Source organism: Triturus cristatus, chromosome 3_2 (assembly GCF_964204655.1).
Source record: "Triturus cristatus chromosome 3_2, aTriCri1.1, whole genome shotgun sequence".
In the NCBI taxonomy this organism is placed as follows: domain Eukaryota; kingdom Metazoa; phylum Chordata; class Amphibia; order Caudata; family Salamandridae; genus Triturus; species Triturus cristatus.
The window spans coordinates 1,060,932,620-1,060,957,290 of record NC_140584.1 but is presented as its reverse complement, the minus strand read 5'-3'; the positions used below and the strand labels follow the sequence as shown (position 1 = coordinate 1,060,957,290).

The window sequence follows — 24,671 nt, the reverse complement described above, 5'->3', positions numbered from 1 at the left end:
CCTGCAGGAGACCCCTTGCTCCCATGATGCACCACAGGTGGCAGTTAGGTCAGTTCTTTTTGACAGTGCATATGCACCTGAGTAGATCTGCAATCAATAAACAATAACTTGAAGAGAATGCTCGTCCGGGGAGGTGGGTGGGTCGCTTATGACTTTGATGAGTATACCCCTGGATGAGAACTAGGATTACAGGTAAGTAACTAATCCTTCTCATCCAGGGGATACTCATCAATAGTCATAATCTATGAAAAGAGAAGCAAGCCCATACCCAAAGTCTCGCGGACGAGCAACAGAGCATATAGAACATGAAGTAACATCACATTCAAACAGCAGTTATGCAAACAAATTTCTTAAAGAGGCCTGCCCCACCTGGGCATCAGCCTGTGCATCTAAATCTAGGCAGTAATGACGTGTAAAGGTATGTATCGAGTGCCATGTAGCCGCCTTACAAATCTCAGATATAGGAATGTTGCGAAGGAGAGCTGTTGTAGAAGCTTTCCCTCTGGTAGAGTTTGCTCGTGGTCTGCCCTGCAGAACCTTGTTGGCTAGTTGGTATGTCAAGGCTATACAGGAGACAATCCATCTAGAAATAGATCTTTTGGAAGCAGCCAGCCCGGTATTTGTTGAACCATAATTGACAAAGAGCCGGTCAGACTTCCTAAGTGGAAGGGTTTTATTTAGGTAAAACTTCAATACCCTCCGGAAGTCTAGAGAATGTAAAGCTATCTCCGGGGGAGTAGTTGGCTGAGGAAAGAAAGTGGGCAATGTGATTATCTGATTGATGTGAAAATCCGAGACCACCTTGGGCAGGAAACTCGGATGAGTCCGCAGCACCACTCTATTGGCGTGGAAAACAGTGTAAGGCACCTTGCAGCACAGGGCCTGAATCTCACTTACCCTGCGGGCTGAAGTGATGGCTACTAAGAGAGCAGCCTTCCAGGTCAAATGCTCCAAAGGTGCCTTATGAATGGGCTCGAAAGGAGCACCCATCAATTTGGTGAGGACAATGTTAAGCTCCCAGGGAGGAGGAGGGGACCTCACTGGTGGAAACTCTTTCTTAAGCCCCTCTAGGAAATATTTGACCACAGACAGTTGAAAGAATAAGGTCTGGGTAGGAGACTTTCTATAAGCTGTGAAAGCAGCTAAGTGGACCCTGATGGAGGGGTACTTCAGGCCTGACCTTGCCAAGTGCAGTAAGTATGGAAGAATCACTTGCTCTTGACCTTGAGTCGGATCAAGAGCGTTGTCCCTACACCAAAGGTAAAATCTCTTCCATTTGAAAGCCTAAGACTTTCTGGTGGAGGGCCTCTTTGCTTCTCTAAGAATGTCGATACAGTCAGCCGAAAGGTCTAGATGTCCGCACTGGATGACCTCAGGAGCCATGCAGTCAACCGAAGGGAGGGGAGGTTGGGATGAAACCCTCTCCCCCCATTCTTGGTCAGTAAGTCCGGGCGGCAGGGCAGCCTCTGGTGTGGAACCTCTGACAGTTGGAGGAGATCTGGGTACCACCACAGGTGTGGCCACTCCGGCGCTATCAGGATCATTCTGGTGTTGGTCCTGTAGAACTTCTGTATGACCACCGGGATTAGAGGGAGCGGAGGAAAAGCATACAGCAATGTCTGCGACCAGCTGATCAAAAGTGCATTCCCCCGTGATTCCTGCTGGGGGAATCTGGACGCAAAGACGGGGCATTTCGTGTTTGCCGCGTCTGCGAATAGATCAATGTCCGGCACTCCCCATTGCCGGAAGACCTCTTGAGCGACGTCTTCGTTGAGCACCCAGTCGTGCGCTTCTACGAAGTCTCTGCTGAGGCCGTCTGCCTACACATTCAGGGTTCCTGGAAGGTGGATTGCGACGATTGAGAGACCTCTCGCCAGCAGCCACTGCCAAATGGATTGGGCTTCCAGAGACAGGACTCGTGACCTGGTGCCTCCTTGCTTGTTCAGATAGAACATAGTTCTTGTGTGGTCTGTCTGAATCTGAATGTGGCTGGATTGAAGAGACAGATACAGGGATTTGAGCGCCAGATGGACCGCCCGTAGCTCCAAGAAGTTGATGTGATAACTTCTTTCTGTCTCGGACCAGAGACCTTGTACCTGAAGCGGGCCCATATGAGCTCCCCAGCCTTGCATTGAGGCATCTGTGACCACTTTCTGTGTTGGAGGCGTCTGATGAAAAGGGACCCCTTGCAGCAGGTGAGAACGTTTAATCCACCATCTGATGGAGTCTCTGGCAGCTTGGTGCAGAGAGATACGATCTTCCCAGCGACCTGACCTCTGAGACCATTGATCTTCGAGTGCCTGTTGTTGAGGCCGCATGTGAAGGCGTGCATTGGGCACAATGTAGATGCACAAGGCCATCGATCCCAGTAGTGAAGACACTTGCCTGGCTGTGGGAAGTGCAGTGTCGAGAAGAGTGTGGCACTTGAGAAGCACTGATGACAACCTCTCCTCCGAAGGACACACGCTTGCCTCAGTGGAGTCCAGGGAGGCGCCCAGATAGTGTATCCGTTGAGTGGGATTGAGGACCGACTTCTTGTAGTTGACTTGCAACCCCAAGGAATGTAGCAGGTTGAGGCAGTATGAAAGATGGCTCTGGAGTAGCACATGTGTGGAGCTTTTGAGGAGCCAGTCGTCTAGGTATGTATAGACGAAGATCTTCTGCCTGCGGAGGAAGGCAGCCACTACCGCCATGCACTTGGAGAATGAACGTGGGGCGGATTTGAGGCCGAACGGAAGCACTCGATACTGGTAGTGGTGACGAGAGACCTGAAACCTGAGAAATTTGCGATGTTTCACTGAGACAGGAATGTGGAAGTAGGCGTCCTGCAGGTCGATGGCACACATCCAGTCTCCCTAGTGAAGGTGCGGAAAGATTTGGTGCAGGGCTAGCATTCGGAATTTTTCCTTTCTGATAAACCTGTTCAGCAGGCGCAGGTCGAGGATAGGTCTGTACTCTTTGGCTTCTCCTTGCTTTTGGACAAGGAAATAGCGGGTGTATACCCCCTGGTTTCTTTGGAGAGGTGGGGCCTCCTCTATGGCCCTCTTGGAGATGAGGATAGATACTTCGTCCTGTAAAAGCCGACTTTGAAGTTGAGGAAGGTGCTTCAATTGCGGGGGCACTTGCGGAGGGGAAGATTTGAACCTTAGCAAGTAACCATGCTGCACAATATTCAGCACCCATTTGTCTCTTGTTATGGTTTCCCACATGATACTCCCTCCTACCGGAGTGGCAAACGGTGGCGGAGGAAGCAATGCCTCACTGTTTGGGAGGCTGCTTAGTGGTGGACTGTTGCTGCTTGGTGTTCCCTCTTCCTCTGCCACGACCCCTCTGCTGGAATTGGGACCTCTGCTGGTTCTGGGAGGACCATTGAGGGGTTTGAACCCTCTGCTGGAAGGAACGTTTGTCGCCCTGACAAAAGCGCTTCCCGTATTCTTTGCGTTTCTCCAGACCTACAGCCTTGACAGTATCCAGCTCTGTCTTCATTTTATTCATTTCCTCATCGGCGTGAGCCCATAACAAGGAAGAGCCATTAAATGGGAGATTTAGAATCTTTTTCTGTGCATCAGGCTTGAGGCCTGTGAGGCGCAGCCAAGCTGAGCGCCGTGAACAGACGCCATGGGAGTAACCATGTGCGGCGAGATCTGAAGTGTCCGCTGCCGCACTTATAACTTGATTGGCTACAAGCCCACCTTCTTGTAGAATTTCGCTGAAGTCCTGTTGGTCTTCTTTGGGGAGCTTTTCGGTGAACCTTGAGAGGGAGTCCCAAAGAGACCTGTCATACCGCATACAGAAGGGCTGAGGCACTTGCAATCTTCATGGAAGAAGCCGACCTATTGCACATTTTTCTGCCATAGGAGTCCATCTGCTTACTGTCCTTCTCTGGGGGGACAGAAGATGACACAGACGCTGAGTGAGACCTCATGGCTGCCGCCATAATGACAGAGTGCGCTGGTGGATCAGCTCTGAGAAATAAGGGATCCTCGGCTGGAGCCTTATACTTTTTGGCAATTCTGGATGGTACAGAGCCCACTGTAGCAGGGGTGAGGAATGTGGCCATAGCTGGTTCCAAGAGTCCTGGCACCAAAGGATGCAGCTGTCTAGGAGCTGTGCGATGGTGTAAGGTGTCGAAGATGACAGATGTAGGAACTACAGGGGTATGCAAAGTGATGTTCAGTTTCTGCGCACCCCTACCTAGGGCATCTGAGAAGGTCGCGATGTCATCGATGGGAGACAACGGCGATGGAGGAGTCGAGCAGAAGGTCGTTGAATAGTCCCGGACCGAAGACCTCGTGGAGGAAGACCATGTGGGCGATCTCGTGCGTCTTCTCTTATGGGGATGGTCACGATGAGAGCTGCGACAACCCCTGGACCTTGATAGGTGCCTAGAAGGTGATCTTGGTCTTCTGGGGGGAGACCGACGACCCCTGGACCGTGATCGGTGCTTGGAAGGCGATCTTGGTCTTCTGAGGGGAGACTTGCTTCTCTGAGGAGAGATCCTAGCAGGCGAGTAAGTGCGAGAGTAGTCAAAGCCTAGACTTCTGCAGCCACCTGTCCCAACACCTTCCAGGCAGTGAGGCGACAGACGGTACTTCTCTCCAGCTTTAGGAGATTTATCCGGGAAAATTTGTACAATATGCAGTCCTGGGGATGAAGACTGGTCCCCAGAGGACATCTCCTCTGTGGCCGCTGCACTTTTGTTCCTCGACGTCGAATGCCTCGATATCGATGAAGTCTGCGTCACCATCGGCGTCGATCGAGAGGATCTGCTATGGAAACGCCATTCCGCTCTCGACGGTGGTCTCGATGTCGATCGCCAACGGCGATGTGGAGACCTCGACGTCGACTTTCGCCGTCGGCCTGGTGATCTCGACATCGATCGCCTACGGCGATGTGGAGACCTCGACGTCGACTTCCGCCGTCGACCTGGTGATCTCGACGCCGATCTCCCATGGCACCGAGTTGGCGTCGATCTTCTTGACGTCCAGTGATGGGACTTTGACGAAGCTCTCGACGTCGACAAGCCCACTTGCTGCGAGATGTTCGCCGTCGTGACTCTCGACGCCGACCCCCTCAAAGGGTGGCGGAGAGTGTCTCGACGTCGACGGAAGCCTCGACGTCGACGGAGACTTTTCAGGTCTGTCAGGACCCACAGCCTTCGAGCCTAAAGTGCTGTGCCTCAACGCCGACTTACTTGCATGCGGCGGAGAATCTCGACATCGAGATGGTGATTTATTCCTCGACGCTGAAGAGTGTCTGGGTCTCTTCGACGACGCCGTCAACGTAGACGGCGAATCTCCTGTTACCTTCTTCATTCTGGACTCAGGAGAGGTGGTATGTCGCCGTTTTCGGTGTTGTTTGCTTGAAGAAGGTGGTTTGAAGACTCCATGGTCACCTCAATGATGGCTCCTGTCCTTCTGCAGCTAGGCATGAAGTCTTATGCGCTCTCTGTCACGCAGAGTCCGCCTGGAAAATTTCTGGCAGTGGGGACACTGGTCAGGATTGTGTGAGGATGGAAGACACACAATACACACAGAGTGTGGATCTGCCAGTGCCATCTTATTGCCACAGGAAGGGCATTTCCTGAATAAGGCAGGCATTCTGACTGGAAAAAATTAGTGGTAAGACCAAAAAAACAGTAGAATAAGAAAATATCAAATAAATCACTTTCAGTCAAAAACTGAAGAGCTCAAGCTCCAGGATCCTCATAGAAGGAGCCGGAAAAAAGAACTGACCTAACTGCCACCTGTGGTGCATCATGGGATCAATGGGTCTCCTGCAGGTCTTAAAGGCACGGTACCCCTACTCTAATGCCTTAAAGGCAAGGTGTCAGTTTTCTTTGTTTCTTAGTACTCTGCTGCAGCCTACAGGCAAATGCCTGCAATTACAAGTTTGCTTGATGGCAATAAAGCATTATTGTATGACAATTGTTTAGTGCTTCCTTTTTTCCTTTTGGGTTAGGGGTACTACAATGCAAACCTATTCAATTTCAGCATTTTTGCCATGTTTGAAACATTTTAGGCTGCATGTATATGTTTACACATATGCATATATATATTTATTTTCTATCCCGCATATGGGTGGGGATTATTCATAGATTATGACTATTGATGAGTATCCCCTGGATGAGAAGAGAGCGTATCCTCCAGTATATAAAAGACTGTAATGCCCAGATTTGCTTCAGGAGACACACTTGTCAGAGAAAGAGTGCAAGAAAGTATTTAAGTCCAAAAAATGGGTGCAGCAAATGGTGTGCACTAAGCAAACTATAGTAACTAAAGGAGTAGTGATATTAGTAAAACAAGACCCAAACATTTCTATTATACAAAGCAACTCAGACTCAGGTGGCAGATGGGTCGCAGTTAAATTGAAAGTGAGGGGACATAGTTTTATGTTAGCAGGATATTACGGGCCGAATGTGGATGACATAGTACCACTTCAAGAGTTATTAAGAGTTATTAGCAGAGCTATCTTGCTCCTCAGACCCAATTATTTGGGCGGGGGATTTCAATGTGGCATTGGATAGTACCTTAGATAGATCGGCAGGTAGTAGAGCAGGTGCAACTCAAAAATGAGGAGGCAGATAAAATCTATGATGAAGAAATTGGGATTACATGATGGTTGGAGATGGAGGATGGGAGATAAAAAAGAATATACGTATGCAAATAAGAAATATCACCACCAGTCTAGGATAGACTATATTTTGTTAGATTTAGGTCTGGGGGAACAAGTCAGGAGTATTGCACATATCGGGATTCACTTGTCTGATCACTCGGCAATTCTATTGGAGATTTGCCTCAAGGAAGAAAGGTTCCCCCCAAGATGAACATTAGACCGCACCCTGTTGTTAGATAAAGAAATTGTGAGGAGATTAGAGGAAGATACAGTAGAATTTTTTAATTTTAATTGGGGCTCAGTGTCGGCTTGGGTGGTATGGGATTCTTACAAAGCGTACTTGAGGGGCATGTTAATAAACTATGCGGTTGGGAAGAGGAGAGTTCTTCGGGAAGAGATAGGAGAAGTGGAGAAAAGGATAAGAGTACTAGAAGGAGAACTGGTTAACAATAGTCAGAGGGAGGCCAAACAGATTGAATTAACATACTTGAAAATTAAACTTTCAGGCATTCTGGATAAGAGGGTGAGGTAAAGGTGGGAGACAAGCAAGCTAACACAGTTTGAATATGGGGAAAATTGTGGAAAATTGCTAGCTTGGCAGACAAGAAAAGACCAGGTGAGAAATTTAATACAAGAAATTAAATGTCAGAATACGGGCAAGGATTCAACGAATAGAAAAGAGATTGAAGAGGCTTTCTATAATTATTTTGGTACTCTGTATGAAGAAGGATTGGTGTCATCTGAAGAGGATAGAAATAGGTGGCTTAGAGAGGGGGAGATAGTGTCATTGGAGGACGAAAAAAACGCTTTACTGAACACTCAAATCCAGGAGGGGGAGGTAGAACAAGCACTGAAGGGCAGCGGGGGAAGGCATCGGGTCCAGACAGCCTGCCCTTAGAAGTCTACACTACACTAAAAGAGGTGCTGACCCCAATCTTGAAAAGATTATTTAATGAGTTATTTATGCAAGGGTCATCCCAACCAGAATCCTGGTTGGAAGCTACAATCTCACTAATCTTAAAACCAGGAAAGAGTAAAAATAGATGTGAATCTTATAGGCAGGTGTCGCTTTTAAATTGTGTTTACAAGATTTTTAAAAAAATCTTGGCAGACAGACTTAAAGGCCTAATGGGAGATTTGATTCACATAGATCAAAAAGGCTTTATACAAGGAAGGTCGCTACATGAGTTAACTTACTCTCTGATAGGGGCAATAGATTCTGCAGAAACAAATAATGCACCCTTAGCAGTTATTGCCTTGGATGCCAACAAGGCATTCGATCGTGTAAATTGGGCTTTCTTGGCATCCGTTATGGAAACTGCTAAATTGGGTGATAGGTTCTGCAGAACAATTGCTGGGTTCTATAAGTCACCAAAGGCAAGAGTTTTAGTAAATGGAGAATTAACATCAGCTTTTAATATAAAGAGAGGGACAAGACAAGGATGTCCGTTGTCTCCATTATTGTTTAATCTATATATGGAACCATTAGTAAAAAAACTGAGGTCAGAGCCGTAGATAATCCCTTTCCAATGCAACGATTGGGTCAAGAAGCTGGCATTATATGCCGATGACCGGTTGATATATACGGCGGATCTTGAGAACACAATGAAGTATGTAGTAAAAATTGCAGAAAAATTTGGGAAAGTATCAGGGTACGAAATAAACAGAGATAAATCAGAGATTATGGTGTGGAACCTAGACAGAGGGGCAGAAAAAACTACAACTGAAATGAGATATTTGGGAGCCAGAGTGACTCAAGATATCAACAAATTAGCAGAAACTCATTTTAACAGGGTGAAAAAAGAAATGTGTGATTTAATGTTAAGTTGGATGCACTGACTATCGTTGGTAGAGTGAATTTAGTAAAAATTATCTTATTACCAAAGCTGACCTTCCTTTTTAATGCCTTACCTTTGCCGTTTAAAGAAGCGGGGCTCATGAAGTTGCAGGGTAAGATTGGATCCTTCATCTGGGCAACCAAAGGATCCCGAATATCGTGGAAAAAGCTGCGGAGGAGGAAAGAGAAAGGAGGCTTGACTTTGCCAGATTTGCAACTAGATGCATGGGCGTTTCAGCTTAAGAATAATAGGATGCTCCTGGATAGGACATCAGATTCAGAAATAGGTAAGCTGTTTACAGGACTGCTAAAAGAGGTAGAGGGAGGGCCTTCTGGATTTATGATGAAATATGCAGATCCCAGATATTTTTAAAAAGTTAGGCTGAAGATTCTCAGAGGAGTGGCAGAAACCTGGTACAGAATTAGAAGGAGATTGAAATGGATGTATTACAGTAACTTGGCTCCTATTTGGGACTTGCCTGGATCACCGGAATGGACAAAAGACAAACTTGCCGGGCATTAAGGAAAGCTGGAGTGGAAAGATGGGAGGATTTATTAGAAGGAAAACGGATGATTTCATGGGAGATTTATCAAAATAATATAAACTATCGTGTTTCAAGATTTAAGTATCTCCAAATTCAAAGTTGGGTTCAAGCATCAGAAAATAAGATAGGAGGAACCAATGAACTGGAGGAAATGCTGATTTTGGACAACCCCAGGAAGAAGGAAACATCTTGCTGGTACTGGCGAATGATGGAAGAGTCGGAGGGGGAGTTTACCCAGCCAAAAGAGTTATGGGAGATGGACTTGCCTGGAGCAACGCTGGAAAAATAATGGCAAGTATCCTTTACTACACTTTATAAAATTATCAAACCAGCCTATTTAAAGAGAAACCACCTTTTTTCTATCTATAAAGTTTATTGGACTCCGAATAAGCTGTCAAAGGTTGGGAACAGAGGAGAGATGGCATGCACCAAATGCGGTTTGAAGTTGGCGAATGATATACATATGTTCATGGGGTGTCCAAATATTCAGGTAGTTTGGGGAGAGGTGTGTAGAGCCTAGGCTGAAATTCTGAAGAAACAGATTCAAGTAAGCCGTCTACTAATATTTTTTGGGATGGACAGGGAGTTAGTTAGAGATGAACAAAAATTAATATTTTATGCTATGATGTTGGCAAGAAGAGAGTTATGTAAAAAGTGGACTAACCCCCTTTCTCCTACTTTTAAAGAGTGGAAAACATCATTGAGATATAATTTAAATCTGGACGCAACATCCCTAGATAGGAGAAGGTATGCCTTTTGGCGTCCTGTAGTGGAATGGTTGGAGAGGTAGGAAGGGCAGTCCAATGATTATGCCAAAAAAAAGCAGACCTCAAAAAAATGCACAAGCCAATTCTAAATCTCTCATATCTCTCATGGAAGGTCAGTACTTAAGGTATGGTTGATGGGTGAGAGAGTCGAAAGACAGGAAGTCTGGCTATATGAAGTGCAATTGGCAGGTCTCTTGATAATTATGGCGAGTATCAGAACCTTGTTCTCACGACATGATAAAGGGCGGTTCCGGATGGAGGTGCTTGAAAGGCAATCTGAGGCTAATTAGGAAAAACAAAAAAAAAAGGTAGAACTGATATTTTTGATTTCCCTTATTTCAGACTTTAATTGTAGAAAAGATTCTTCTGGTAAAAGAGAATATTAATGAAATTAACTATAGCTCCTAAAGTACAGATCCTGACTAGCATTGACATAAGACAGGACCTCATCAGTAATCTTGTTGTTAGCCCAAATCAGGCGTAAATTGGGATTTGCAACCGAATCTGGACTAAAACAAGTGCGATCATTATCATACCCACATGATTTGTTTCACCTTGGAGCAGAGGGAAACTCATACTGTGGAATCTCCCTTTATGAAGTGCAGAACTATGCGGGCGTGATTACGAGTGGGTCGGTTAATTACGACCTGTGTGTAAACTCCTGTTTATGCATGAGTCAGAAATACGAGTTTGAAGGTACTTAACGAATCTGATAATTCTATGTCAGGACCATAGGCAAGGATTAAGCTATTCTTTCTTCATTTATCTTAACAGCAGCAATGTCAAGATTAACAGCAAAAGACTTAATATCCCATAAAGCCCAGGGAAAGGAAGAACAGTTCATTAGCCAATCAGGAACCAAGATATCCTTTGTTGCAAATTTATCCTTGAGCCCTGGGCACACCCATTTATTTTGCTGACTGGTACTGGTGGTAACTGGCTCTGACTGTCCCTAGGCTCGGCTTAACCACGCCAAGGGCCTGTGCTATACTAAAAACACACTTAGAATACAGTGAATACACCACCATACACCAGGGTACACTACGGGTTAGGGTACCCTTATGATTGCCATGACCTCCCCTATAAGGCCCTAATACATAATAGGGCATGGAGATCAAAATTACTTTTAAGTCCCTTGTATATAATAGGGCATGTGAGTTTAGAGGCCAACATCCCTTTCTGCACTTGCATGTGCGCACTGCTGAGGCCGGAGGCCAGTTTAAAAGCAGCCCTGTGTTGCAGGAATGCTTATAAAATGCAAATTGCGCCCAAACTCAACTTTGGTGTTTGGGGCACTTAAAAATCAATAAACTACAATGTTTTGGCATATTAGGTACCCCTAGGGTCTTGGGTTGGTGTCCCAGTGGTGGGTGGGTTGAGGGGTTTGCCTTGGGTTTAGTGAAATTGCACATTTCACTCCCCATATTGTAGTAACTTGCCTCCCAAAATCGACTTTTGTGCTAGGAGCACTGTGGAGTGAAGATCAGCAATATTTGTACATATTCAGAACCCCTAAAGTCTCCCGTAGCTGTTCCAAAGGTGGGGGGTCCTGAAGATATTGGCAGGGTCCTTATAAAAGATTTTCCAAAAGCCCTGGTATTGGAGAAATTGCCCATTTATTTTCCCGATTGCAGATCCCCAGCCATATAGGTTAACACGGCAAGAAGTTATTAACTAATAATTACCGATAGGAGAATCATAAAAATATCATTCAAGGACTTACTAGAATGGTATGATAAATGCAAAAATATGCTATTGTTGAATTTGTCCTAAAATGTACAGACAAGAAGTTATAGAACTTTCTCATCTGTAAGCCAAAATTCAGCCTTCCAGTGCTCTGTCTTGATCAGACAGAGTTAAGCATATTAGCCAGGCTGCTTTGATGAGGTGATAAGTAGCCCCTTGGGTGAAGGAACAATTCTGGGAGGGCAGGGTTCTGCTACATAAGAATGCCAGAGTCAGGAGGAGGGATCGTAAACAATAATCTTCAATAGAAGGAGGAGACAGGTAGGAGAAACCAGTTTCATTTACATTCCTACTCTATGAACCTAGCCAGGTGGCAAGCTTAAGTAAAGATAAGGAATGGGCAGATACCAGGGGGAGGGAGAATACTGAGATTAGCCATCCTGGAGGTTGCTTTAGTTAGATCTTGCCTGTCAGGCTGGGACTTTAGCCATATTGAATTTGGAGTAATAGTGCTTTCGGGAGACCACTGTGCCCCACTTTTGGAGGAAATGGTCATGCTCTGGGGTGTCGTTTTGCACCTCACTGGACAGGAGTGGTATAGGAAAGTAGGATCTGCTTTCATGGTTACCCCCACTTTTTACTGGTGTTATTCTGTTTTCTGACTAGTCTGACTGGAATCCTGCTAATCAGGACCCCAGTCACTCTGCTTCCTCCCTACATTTGACATTGGTAAGTAATTTAGTACCGTCCCAATTGGCTACTGGTGTACCCATGTAAGTCCCCAGTATATGATACTAAGGTATCCAGGGCATAGGTACAGCAGGGGTCTCCCATGGACTGCAGCATGTATTATGCCACCCATGAGAGACCACTCAAAATATGACAATAAGCCTGACATTGCAGCCTGCATAAGTTTCCTTATATCTGAAGTCACTCCACTTAAAACCTATAAGTCACCCCGAATGCAGGCTCTTCAGTCCTGAGGGCAGGGTGCTTGGTAAAAAGTGTGAGGGTGCCCCTGCATGAGCAGGGCCCCTCTACAAATCCAGGAGTCGATTCTCAAGGCTATGTTAAGTGTTGGTCAGCCATTTAATGCATGTCAAAGCAAGTACTGCCGGGCTCCCCTAGGGTGCGCCCCTGTATTCCCAGTACCAGCCTTTTAGGGTCTAACAGAAAATCGATTATCCAGGCTTTGCAAGTGTGGTCAGCCATTTAATACATGTAGTGGACATCAAGTCAAATACGAGATCTCTAACTATTTATTGGCTGCAATGAAACCGGTCATGTTTGGTATCAAACATGGTGGAATCCTATCTTAACACTGATTCCAGTGTTGTATCCCATGTACTGGGGGCCCCCCTGTATTCCCGGTACCAGCCTTTTAGGGTCTAACAGAAAGCTAGTGCTGCTGTCGACCACAGACACGTTTCTGTCCTCTTGCTGCTGAGCTGAACTTGAGCAGGGGAAGACAGAACAATAGGTTTCCTCCCAGAGGGAGGTGTGATCACCTCACAGACAGGACTTAGTGTATTGGCTGGGGTGGGGGTACTTGCCAGCACCACCAGACTGCACTGAAGGGCATATTTGGTGCCCTTCTTGCAAACTCCAGTTTGAGACAGTTCAGGGAGCCATTGGCTCCCGTTTGGCACAAAACTGTACACAGCCTCCGTGAGGTTCCTGGGTACTTATCTTGGGTGGTTCCTTGGGTCCCCAGCTCATCTGAGTCTTCGGGTCCTAGTCCTGACTTTGGTCACAGTTCGCATTCCACTTCTTTAGTATATGGTTTGGTCTCCCCCTGGAGACCACTGTGTAGTTGTGCTTACTTACCTGTCTTACATTTGAAATATTGTGTTATTGTATTGATATCTCCGGGTAGGAGATATACCAATGTAATAGTGAGTGTGTATAATAAATAGAACTATTTTTATAACTACACTGTGTGGTTCTTTTTCGTTTAACCTACACTAGATGATTAGTTCTGGTAAAATTAGCTGGTTCACACTCCTTCTGGAGTATGCCGGAAGGCTGCTCTCTACAGCTACCACTTAAGAGAGCTTTCTATGGTTGTCTAAGACCCCTAAAATCACCATAAGGGTTGTCTGGATTTGTGCAAGGTGCTTCACCATATACTTAGCCAGCCTCCTACATTTGTGTGCAACGGTTGAGATTTAAGCCTGCAATGTTTTACCAACTAATCTAGGTGTGGAATAAATGAAAAACCATTACTAGCACTAGGCAAATATAAAAATATTTTTGTAATAGTAAGTTCTACTGAACTTTTAGATAAGTTGTTATGGGCCCAGCACAACCCTTTCACCAATCTTTGGAAGGTTAGTTTTCATTGGGTAGATAGGTGCAACACCACACTACACCTAGTCACTATGTCTTTAGTGGTGGATCCCAGTGGGTCTCAACCCTCTAGATACATTGGTCTTAAGTTCCAGGAACTAAGGACCCTGTGTACCGCTAGAAAGATAAAGATAGGTAGCAACCCTAACAATAAGCAACTCTTAGAGTTACTTCTGCAAGATGGCCTGCAGAATCCCGATAGGTCAGTAGGGCATGACACAGGGGTTGGGGATGCTCCAGAGGAGGGGTTAGGCGGGGTTCCCCTAGTGACCTTAATTCTGAGCATGACCAGGAGGGCTCTGATGACTTCACCCTGGTAAACTCTGCTCCCCCAGGGAATAGTACAGATGGTACAGATGGATTCCCTACAGGAATGGCCCCCTTTATTCCTCCTGGGAGGGTGCAAAGAGTACAGGGGAGGTCTAGATCCTCCTCTGTCCATTCCAATACCTCAGACACTTCTATAAGGACCTCCACCTCTGGCAAGAGGGAGGACTCCTTAGAGAGGGAGTACCACCTGCTCAAACTTGAGCGAGCCAAGCTCAAGCTCCAGCAAAAATAGATGGCCCTTGATAAGAAGTCCCTGGAAGTTCGGAGAGCTAGGATGAATTTGGGCCTAGAGCCCAATGGTGGCAGTACTAGTGTACCTAGAGTCAGGGAAGCGTCTTTTGATACTAGGAACCTGAACGGGATAGTCCCGCCTTACCAGGAGGGGGATGAGATCCATAAATGGATCATAGCTTTGGAGAGGGCATGTAAAGTTCAGAAGGTCCCTCAAGGGCATTGAGCAGCTATCCTGTGGCTCTCCTTTGCTAACAAAGGTAGAGACAAGCTCCTCACTGTTAGAGAAGAGGATGCTGATAATTAATCAGTCTTGAAGAGTATCCTCATAGATGGGTTTGGTTTAGAGCAGAGTTCTTCAATCTGTGGGGCGCGCCCCACCCCAGGGGGGCCCCACACCATCTCAGGGGGGGGGGGGCGCGCACTCCACACTAAGATCTTACCTTTGTTGGTCTTTTACTGTCCCAAAGCGTCGCAAGTCTTCACCCATTTCAAATGGGAATTTTTTATTGGCGAGCTCCGGTAACAGAGGGTTGGAGGGGGGAGAGAGGGGAACTAGATAAGGCACAACTTGCACTTTTGTCATGTAAAGAGCTAACAGCAGTGCTTTAAATGGAACCTTCCCAGGAGGGGGTTAATTGGTAGAGCTGAAATGCTTCAGCTGCAGTGGGAGGCAGTGTCTCCTCCGCTAAAACCGAAAGCAAAGGAACAGACAGTCCTGTTTCTTCATGTGCGATTTCATAGCAGAGGAGACTCCTTACCTCCCACTGCAGCTGAAATGACTGTCTGTTCCTTTCTTTCAGTTTCAGCAAAGGAGACCTCCTGCCTCCCAATGCAGCTGAAGCATTTCAGCTCTAGGAGTTTAACCCAGTCCTGGGAGGGTTAGCTCTTAGCAGAAAGGAGACAAAGTTTCTTTTAAATTTACACAGGCAGGCACCGCAACACCCACAGAGCTTCAAGTTAGCAAAAGAACAAGCATTGGCATAGCCAATAGGTCTTGCCTTTGGGACCTTATAAGTGTTTAGCCATGCAGAACAAATCAGTGCAGGTCTAAAAAAAAAACAGACGAAGATGGCTCCAGCTACAACAAAGGGCCATTTCCAGGCTGCGGAGAGAAACCGGATTTATGTTTGTTTGGGAAAAGCTGATCATATCCCACCGTATCTACAATGAACAGCAGCTATCAACAAGCCGAGAACAGTGCGCTGCCCTACAGCCGGACAGAACCATAGTAACCAGTTTGTTATTAAATGTGTTCTCCTATCAGGCTCTGAGTATTGCTTAAAGTAACTTCTAAAGCAGCCCCCATCCTGCCGAGGAGAGCAAAGACCTGCCCCGTTCTTTATTAAAGCCATCTCGGGGGTTTGAAGGGAAAAAGGAAGAAAGGCTCAGAACTGAGACATGAACAAAATAAGCGCTGGAAGAATGCGCGCCGGACACAAGGGAGTCTGGGACACAGAGACAGAGCCGGACACAAGGGAGTATGGGTCACAGAGACAGAGCCGGACAGAAGGGAGTCTTGGACACAGAGACAGAGCCGGACACAAGGGAGTCTCAGACACTGGGAGAGAGAGCCGGACACAAGGGAGTCTTAGACACTGGGGTAGAGAGCCGGACAGAAGGAAGTCTGAGACACTGGGAGAGAGAGACTGACAGAAGGGAGTCTCAGACACTGGGGGAGAGAGACGGACAGAAGGAAGTCTGAGACACTGGGGGAGAGAGACGGACAGAAGGGCTGTTTGGGACACTAGGAGAGAGCTGGACACAAGGGAGTTTTGGACACTAGGAGAGAGAGCTGAACACAAGGGAGTCTCAGACACTGGGAGAAAGAGCCAGACAGAAAGGGGTCTCAGACACTGGGACAGAGAGCCGGACAGAAGGGAGTCTGAGACACTGGGGGAGAGAGACGGACAGAAGGGAGTATTGGACACTACGAGAGAGAGCTTGACACAAGGGAGTCTCAGACACTGGGAAAGGAGTCGTCGTCACAGAAACTGGCGTGTTGCGGACACCCAGGAGTTATTGTCCCTGGGTGACTCTGCTGACATGAACCCAGAGAGACAGTACAATGAAAAGACGAGCAAAGCCGAGAGCAAAGTGTCTAAGCTGAGTGAACACTGCTAACAAACACTTCACATCGCATGTTCCGTTTTGCGCACATATTAAAGTAGAGACACGAAGGAATAGCAAAACCGGTTGCTAATCTATCTATCGACAGTTCCTGATCTATGACCAAGATTGTGACTGTGAACGAATGAACAAGCACAGCTGCTAACTCCACCTACTTCTAACAGCTGTACTTGGGTACGTGAGCGAGAGGGCCAGAACAAAGCCCAAAGTCACACAGTGGGTCAGTGTTGAAGCTGCTAACAACTGATATGCAGGGAGAAGTGAAAGAAACCAAGAGGCAAATGGATTTTGAGCTCCTGCAACGTTAAAGGCAAGCCTACAAATCCTATAATGCATTATGTTGTTGGCCGAAAAGCCTGACATGGAACCTCAAGTGCAGTGAAGTGAGACAAAAATGCACACACCGACACTCCAGAGGATGAACACTGCAGCCAAACACAGCACACACCACGAGCAGGAAGGGGCTCACCTCATGGACTTGCTGCTCTTCCGGTTTATTGGCGCCGGTTTCTCCCACTCCTCCAAAGGAAGCTCAAGACATTCCAGAAATATGAAAACGAGTGGTGCGCGCGCATCAGCAATGTAAATAGGACTCGCCTTTTTGTAGACGCTGCACAAAAAACAGGGCCACAGACGTAAAAAAAGCACACGAGTGGTGCGCGCGCTACAGCGACCGATCTGTTTTCAATTATCGTGCCCGTGTCTGGGCACGATAATTCAAAACAGATGCTGCCCGTGCGGGTAACCGCAAGCATTAGGCCGTGGGCGGAGCAAAGGCGGGACATGCACCCTTTTTTTGTCCAATTGCATGCTGTCTTTCCTAGAAAGACGCACGCAAAGGCCAATAGCCTGTGACAACAAGCATTGGCATAGTCAATAGGTCTTGCTTTTGGGACCTTATAAGTATTTAGTTATACAGCTGTTGCATGGCTAAACACTTATAAGGTCCCAAAGGCGAGACATATTGGTTATGCCAATGCTTGTTTTTTACGTTGGTCATTAGCAGCAAACGCACACATAAGATAAAAGCAAGTCAGTAAATTTATCATCATAACACAAAGGAGTTGGTGACATAATATCTCATGCCCGAGCTTGCACGATGTATATGGAAAGCTTGAAAAGAAGAAAGGCGAGAGCATTTCTTTTTAGCAAACTACTTTTACTTTCTCTTTCACAGTAACAAGACGTGTATTTATAGCAATTCTCATTTATCTAGGAAATCTGCAACAGCTAGCACTGTAAAAACATGTTTTTTAGTAACCAACTCAATCCTGACCACCATATTCTTATAATGTTCGAAATGGTTTCTTACCTCAATGATCCCTCTGCTTGTCACTTTCTTCTCCGCTCTGTGTGCGAGCGGAAAGTCACGGAAAGGCCCAGGGCAAACTCCACCCAGATAGTGAAGCGGACAGGTAGAGCCTGTTATTGCTCACGCGGTGGACGTACAGCACTTCATGCACACGACATTTTCAAAGTGAATGTCAGAATCACAAGGGTCGTATTACGCACACTAGATTATTGAAAGCTTGATCATACCGTGGTTGATTGAATCTCACCATTATCGAATGTTTGTTAATGAAGAACACTCAGATAAACACAACACCTAAATGAAATGGTAGTTAACTTAAAATCATAAAAAAGCAAGCATTGGCCGCGCGGCCGTGACAGTGACGCGGCCACGAAAGTGATCGCGGGCTGTAAGGGTGCCCCTGAGCGACGCACTTAATGACCCATTACGGAACGCGTAACCGCAAGCTCTATGCCACACGCAAAAGCGTGTGGTAGCATTTTCTGAAACCCACTTACTAAAAGTCTCGCCAGAGCAGCGCATGCGCTGGCTCAGGCGAGACCTAAAAATCTGACCACATGCACAAGCGTGTGGTCAGATTTTTGAAGCCCCTTACAAAAAGTCTCGTAGAGCACAGAATGCGTGCTCGCTCAGGCGAGACCTAAAAGTGCCAGCCAGCCTGCAAATTGCTTGTCTTGACACTAAATATGCTTATAAATAAATAAGTATGTATACATTTGTAATGTGACTTTTATGTCTTTGTTCCATTTTATTATCAGTCATGGACCATTCGGGCAGCCCTAGAACACAATTAATAGTTCAACATATCTGAAACCCTACGCTGCCGTCAATAACCTGCTGAGTTACTTCAAGTGTCTGGGAATGCACCCTGCATTCAGACAATTCGCTCCTCATTCTCGCCCTTCACTTTCATGCTTACCCTGCACTCACAGCGATCACAATGCACTCACACTGATCACCATGCACTCACACCGATCACCCGATCACCCTGAACAGACAGTGATCACTCTGCACTCACAATGCACTTGTGCTGTTCACCCTGTACCTCACCCTGCAGTCACATGAGCATACTACTCACCCTGCACTCATGCAACACTTCACTCACATGTCCCCATTACTGCTCAATCTGCAAACTCACTCAAATAAAGACCATCACTAACCATACATTCATTTGTCCCACTCTGCACTTACAACCGCACCCAAATTCATATGGTCATCTCACTCACCCTGCAGTCACTCTTCTTACACTACTCTCACACTGTTGTATGGCTCACCCTGCACTCACATGGGTACTCCTGCCACCCACACAGCGCAGAGGTTTAATGTGCCTGCTACAAAGAATGTGTACCATGCAGATCAAAGAACTGAGTGTGAGTAAACTATGAGTAGCGCTATAAAAAATGAAATGTTTGCCATAAAGGTGCTATAGAGAGATAGGGTGCATTGTTGGTGAGTGGTAGTGAGGAAATTCGTGGAGAAGGAGAAAATGGGGGAGGGGGTGCCAAAACAGACCGTTGTACTGTGTGCGACCAGTGCTAGGGCCAGCATGGATGGGAGTGTTAGCCCCCACCCGAAGTTCGGGTCTAGTTGCGCCCCTGTACACAAGTATGGGCATGTCGTGCCCCATCAAGGTTTTCATCCTAAATTACATATTTACATGCACTGCAATCCAGCCTTTCAGGGGGCTCCTTGATAGAGGCAGCTCTGTTTTTGCCCTGATGGCCTGGAATTATTCCTAAACAGATGCTTGTAAATACTGTTTTGTTTCATTTCTTTTTAATGTGAGTGATGTGAGAGAGTCTATTACTATTTGCAGAGAAATGTTTTTGTTTCATGCAACAGCAATAAAAAAGTTTCTTTTAGATCAAAATGGGTCCTCACATATGAGAAATTGGAGGATATCGCAGATATTATTTGCTGTAAAATTAGTGGGCTGCTGCTTTGTTACAACAGTGAAAACACACATCACTATCTCTGAATATTAGATGGAAACACTTTTAGAATTTCGACCATAGCACCTGTGCACCGTTAGTAGCCAGGCTAAAGAGGGTATGGTAGAGCTGAAAGTGAATCATTTAATCTCAAAGCTGTTCTGAATAGGGGACCCAAAATAGTATTGGCCCAGGGCACCCAAACTCCTTAACATGTCCCTGCACCACAAAGTCTGTCAGACAACAGTACTCTGAAGTAAAATAGGCAACATCCTTCATTTATCATCAGATCTATTTGTTTTTAACATAAGCCCGACGTGTCCTAAACCCCCACTGCTTCAGGCAAGCAACTTATCGTACCACTAAGGAATTCTCAATTAGGTGTTCTTTCAACACCCTCTCTGTGGACTTTCACCTTTCCCTTCGGATCCATAACTGGTTGGTGGGCAATTATTCCATTATAATGCTGCCTAAAACATTTGTTAATGGTTTCTAGAGAAGAATTGTTTCTTGTGTACCAACTCTGAGCTAGGAAGTGCTAAAAAAATCTGATAACACTGTTTCCCTTACAGTCACTGTTTTGGCTGAAAATGTCTGCAGAATATTCAGCTTTGAGAGAAACTGCTATCAAAACTCTCTTGGCTTTCAGCTCGTCCTATTTATGTGAGATTGGGTTCTCAGCACTTGTGGTATTAAAGACTAAGTACCGTTCAAGACTGGATGTGGAGCACAACCTGAGGATGGCAGTAGCAAAAATCCATCCACAGATTGACAGTCTATGTGGCTAAAAACCGGCACAAACATGACATTTATGTTGATGGTGTTACTATTAATCTAGGTCATGTGTAAAACAAAGCATCCTAGTAAAAAGAATTTGCGCACATTTTATCTACCACACCCACTCACAAACCTGCAGTTTACTAAACACTCCTATTGTGTTGAACATTATTTGCCGGATATGGCCCGTGATATGCATGTGGCAGTCGATTATGTAGTGTACCAGATTTCAGAAATGTCTGTCAGGTGGTGTGGGGGGCCAATATCTAAAAACATTCATCTGGGGGGGGCTCAACCTACAAAAGTTTGAAGACCTCTGGTTTAGGGAAACACAGACTGGGTTGATTCAATAGATAATGCTATTAAAGCTCTGGAAGGCTGTCTTCATGGTAGCATGGTACATGACTATGATGGATTGTACAATTTGTTGATGAGGGAGCACATCCTTAATAATTGTCAGAATCAACAACTGCACCAGTACCTGGTGGACTCTGATATGACCTCTCCCCAAGAATTGGGAAAGAAGGCAGACAAATGGGTCCGAACCAGGGTTAAGCAGAAACATAATGGTGGTGGTGGTGATCAGAAGAAGCAAGATTATTCTAAGGCCTAAGAGAAGGGTAGGGAGAAGGGTAAAGACAAAAAGGAGTCTTCACAAGGTCCCCAAAAACCTGCCTCTAGGGGTGGGTCCCACTCCTCCACTTCCTCTGGAAAAAAAACCTTGGTGTCAGCTGTGTAAGGAGAAAGGTCAAAGGCCTTGGGGTGCTAATTGTCCTAAGGCCAACACCAAGGAAGCTCCTACCACTGCACCAAGGCAACTAGCCCCCCTAGCATCAGTACAAGTGGTAGTACTGCCCCCAAGGAATCAGTAGGGTTAACCTGGGGTTCTGAAGTGGGTTCTAGCCTAGTTAGAATACCAGGCTGTCCTTGTCTGTGACAGAGGCATGGATCTTGCCACTTTACTTGTAAGTCTCAATACACACAACACAACAGCCTTTGATCAATGGTCAAGAAGCTATGGCTTACAGGGACATGGGGTGCAGTGTTACCATGGTGACACAGAAACGTGTGTCCCCTGAAGAAATCATACTTAGTCAACTTTACCAAGTGACCAACGCTAACAATATCAGGACAGATCACTCCTTGGCAGTTGTTAATCTCAGCTGGGGAGGGGTATCTGGCCCTAAAAGAGTTGTGGTTTCCTCAGACCTACCTGTAGATTGTCTGTTAAGCAATGATTTAGAAACGTCTGCCTGGTCTGAAGTGGAGTTCAGGACACATGGCGAGATGATAGGAATCTCTGCCAGTGTATTTGCTGTCACCAGGGCTCAGACCAAACAGCTAGGCACAGAGGGAGCACTAGATCCTGGAAAATGGACCAGCTGGCTTCTAAGAGAAGGAGCAGGAAGGGTAAGGAATTATCCTCCTCCCAAATTCCCAGTGAGAGTCGGTCTCCTGAGGGGGATGACCTCAGACCCTGTGAAGGAACTGTCCCAGAGGAACTTGGGCCTGACCAGGCAGAGTTCTTGGGGGCAGGTTGCCCTTCCAGGGCAGACTTGAGTTTGGAGCAGAAATCCTGCCTCTCTCTTGAACTGCTCAGACAGCAAGCGGCTGCTGAAGAGTCGGGGAATATCAGTGGGTGCCATAGGATCTATTGGGAAGATGGGCTCCTGTTTTTTGAGTGTAGAGACACCAGGCCTGATGCCACCAGGAGGTTGGTAACACCCTAGAGGTTCAGGGGTTTGTTTCTATCCCTAGCACATAACATCCCCCTTGTAGGACATCTAGGCAAAGCAAGACTTGGGACAGGCCTGTCCCTCATTTTCACTGGCCCACATGTCTGAAGACACCATGGGTTTTGTCGCTCCTGTGTTACTTGCCAAGTCAGGTGGCACTACAAAGGCCCCCTTATTTCCACTTCCAGTGGTTGTGTTCCCTTTGAGAGGGTAGGAATAGACATTGTTGGTCCCTTAAACCTTCCAACAGAATCTGGACACAGTTACATCCCAGTGGTAGTGGACCATGCCACTAGGTATCCAGAGGCTATTTCCATTGGACCACTACAGCTCTTTTAGTGGCTACGGCCCTTCTGGGAGTCTTTTCCAGAGTGGGTTCCCTAAGGAGCTCTTAACAGATAGAGGTACAAACGCCATGTCTATTTGCATTACTGCTATGTGGAAAGAGTGTGGTGTAAACTACAAGTTTACCACACCCTACCATCCACAGTACAATGGGCATGTTAAAAGGTTCAACAAGACTATAAAGAGTATGATCATGGGACTGCCAGAAAAGCTCAGGCGAAAATGGGATGTCTTACTACCTTAACTCCTCTTTGCCTACAGAGAGGTTCCCCAGAAGGGGGTGGACTACAGCCCATTTGAACTTCTATTTGGACACCCAGTTAGGGGCCCATTGTGTCCGGTTAAGGAGGGCTGGGAGCAGCTTCTCAAACCTTCGAAACAAGATATTGTGGAGTATGTCCTTGGCCTGCTTTCACGTATGGCTTAATACATGAAGAAGGCCTGCAAAAACCTTGAGGCCAGCCTGGAGCTTCAAAAAGCTTGTCATGACCAAAAGGCTGTACTGATTGTTTAGCATCCAGGAAAGAATGTGTGGGTATTGGAGCCCATAGCCCCAGCAGCTCTCCAGGACAAGAGGAGTGGCACACCATTCTTGAGGAAAAGGGGTGAAGTCACATATTTGGTTCTCCTAGAAGTCTCCACAAGGTACTTCATGTGAACCGCCTAAAACCTTTTGTTGACATGGCTGACATGAGCTTGCTCATAGCTGCTGATGAGGGACAGGAGGAAGAGAGTGACCCTCTCCTCGATCTCCTCCCTCAGGACCCTGTTGATGGGTCAGTTGATAGAGTAGCCTTGGCAGGCAGCCTCACTAACCAGCTGCAAGCTGACTGCAGGGAAGTCCTCAATCAGTTCACCCAATTGTTCTCTCTGACTCCCAGTAAACCCACCTGGTGTACCCATGAAGTGGACACAGGTGACAGTCTGCCTGTGAAGAATAAAATTTATAGACAGCTTGACCATGTCAGAGACTGCATCAAGACTGGGGTCCAAAAGATGCTGGAGTTGGGAGTCATTGAGCCTTTGGATAGCCCTTGAGATAGTTCAGTAGTCCTTGTGCCAAAAGAACAAGTTACTTACCTTCTGTAACGCTTTTACTGGTGGATACAGAATCTTAGCTAAACAATGTGGAAGAACCCACTGAAAGAAAAACTTACAAAACTCACTGTTGTGGTAAGCTATGTCAGGGGACCATTAGGTTTTCTTAAAAGACCCCTCACACACTAACCTAGCTGGTGTCATGCTTCATCATTGGTATCCCAACCTGGTGACCGAATGCCCCCCGGTTGTGCTACAACGCCTGAATACAGCAGAGCGGGTGTGGTGTATTTGTGTAAAGTAGTGTGAGTTAAAAATATCTCTGGGGATCCTTGCCTGATATATTTATTAGTGACGGCCCAGGATATAGTTAAAAACAAATGGCGCAACCAATGGATGGATTTGCTCCTAGTTGTCGAATATTGGTCTACATGTTTCAGCCCAGAAAAAAACGTATGAATGGGCTGTTTACTGTATCATGCTGGTTTTTGATACGTTAAACCTCAAAATTAGAATGTTATTTGCCAATAACTCGTAATACGTATTATTTATCACACCCAATAAATAATGCACCCTGTGGTATCGTTATTTGTCAGGTGCGATAAATAGCATCTAAACTTGTAATCAGGCCCTAAATGAGGCAGTAATACCACATCCGGTAAAAACCGCACCCGGCGATTTCAGTATTTTTTGGGTATTTTATTACTAAAGGAATCAGACTGTAGCACACCGACATTACTTTAGTGCACTTTCACAGCCTGACAAAAGCATTACTCATACCGAAAACATGCCCATTACCTCTGGTCAAGTGTCAAACCTTATGCTTATCACAGATACATCGCTCTGGATATGGCGTACAGTTGAGTGACGATGGCTGAAGCAGCTAGTTATATTGGTGTCTGTTGCAGTTGCCATGGGTGCAGAGAAGGGTACGTTACTTACCTGTAATCCTAGTTCTCTTCCAGGGATATACTCATCAAAGTCATAAGCTGTGAATTATCCCCGCATATATGTGTATATTTATATATATATATATATATTA

At 46.1% G+C, this 24,671-nt stretch overlaps 1 protein-coding gene across 4 annotated transcripts in view; it reads right to left on the bottom strand.

The window, feature by feature from the left end:
- Positions 1–24,671, bottom strand: part of GTF2IRD1 (GTF2I repeat domain containing 1) — a 1,036,986-nt gene that overhangs the window by 777,494 nt on the left and 234,821 nt on the right. The window contains exon 1 of one of the 4 annotated variants that reach the window (XM_085649790.1): positions 8,527–8,613. The exons of the other annotated variants lie outside the window; for them this stretch is intronic. The gene's annotated coding sequence lies outside the window, so the exon portion shown is untranslated. Of the gene's footprint in view, positions 1–8,526; positions 8,614–24,671 lie in introns of those variants that run through there. 4 annotated transcript variants of the gene reach the window in all.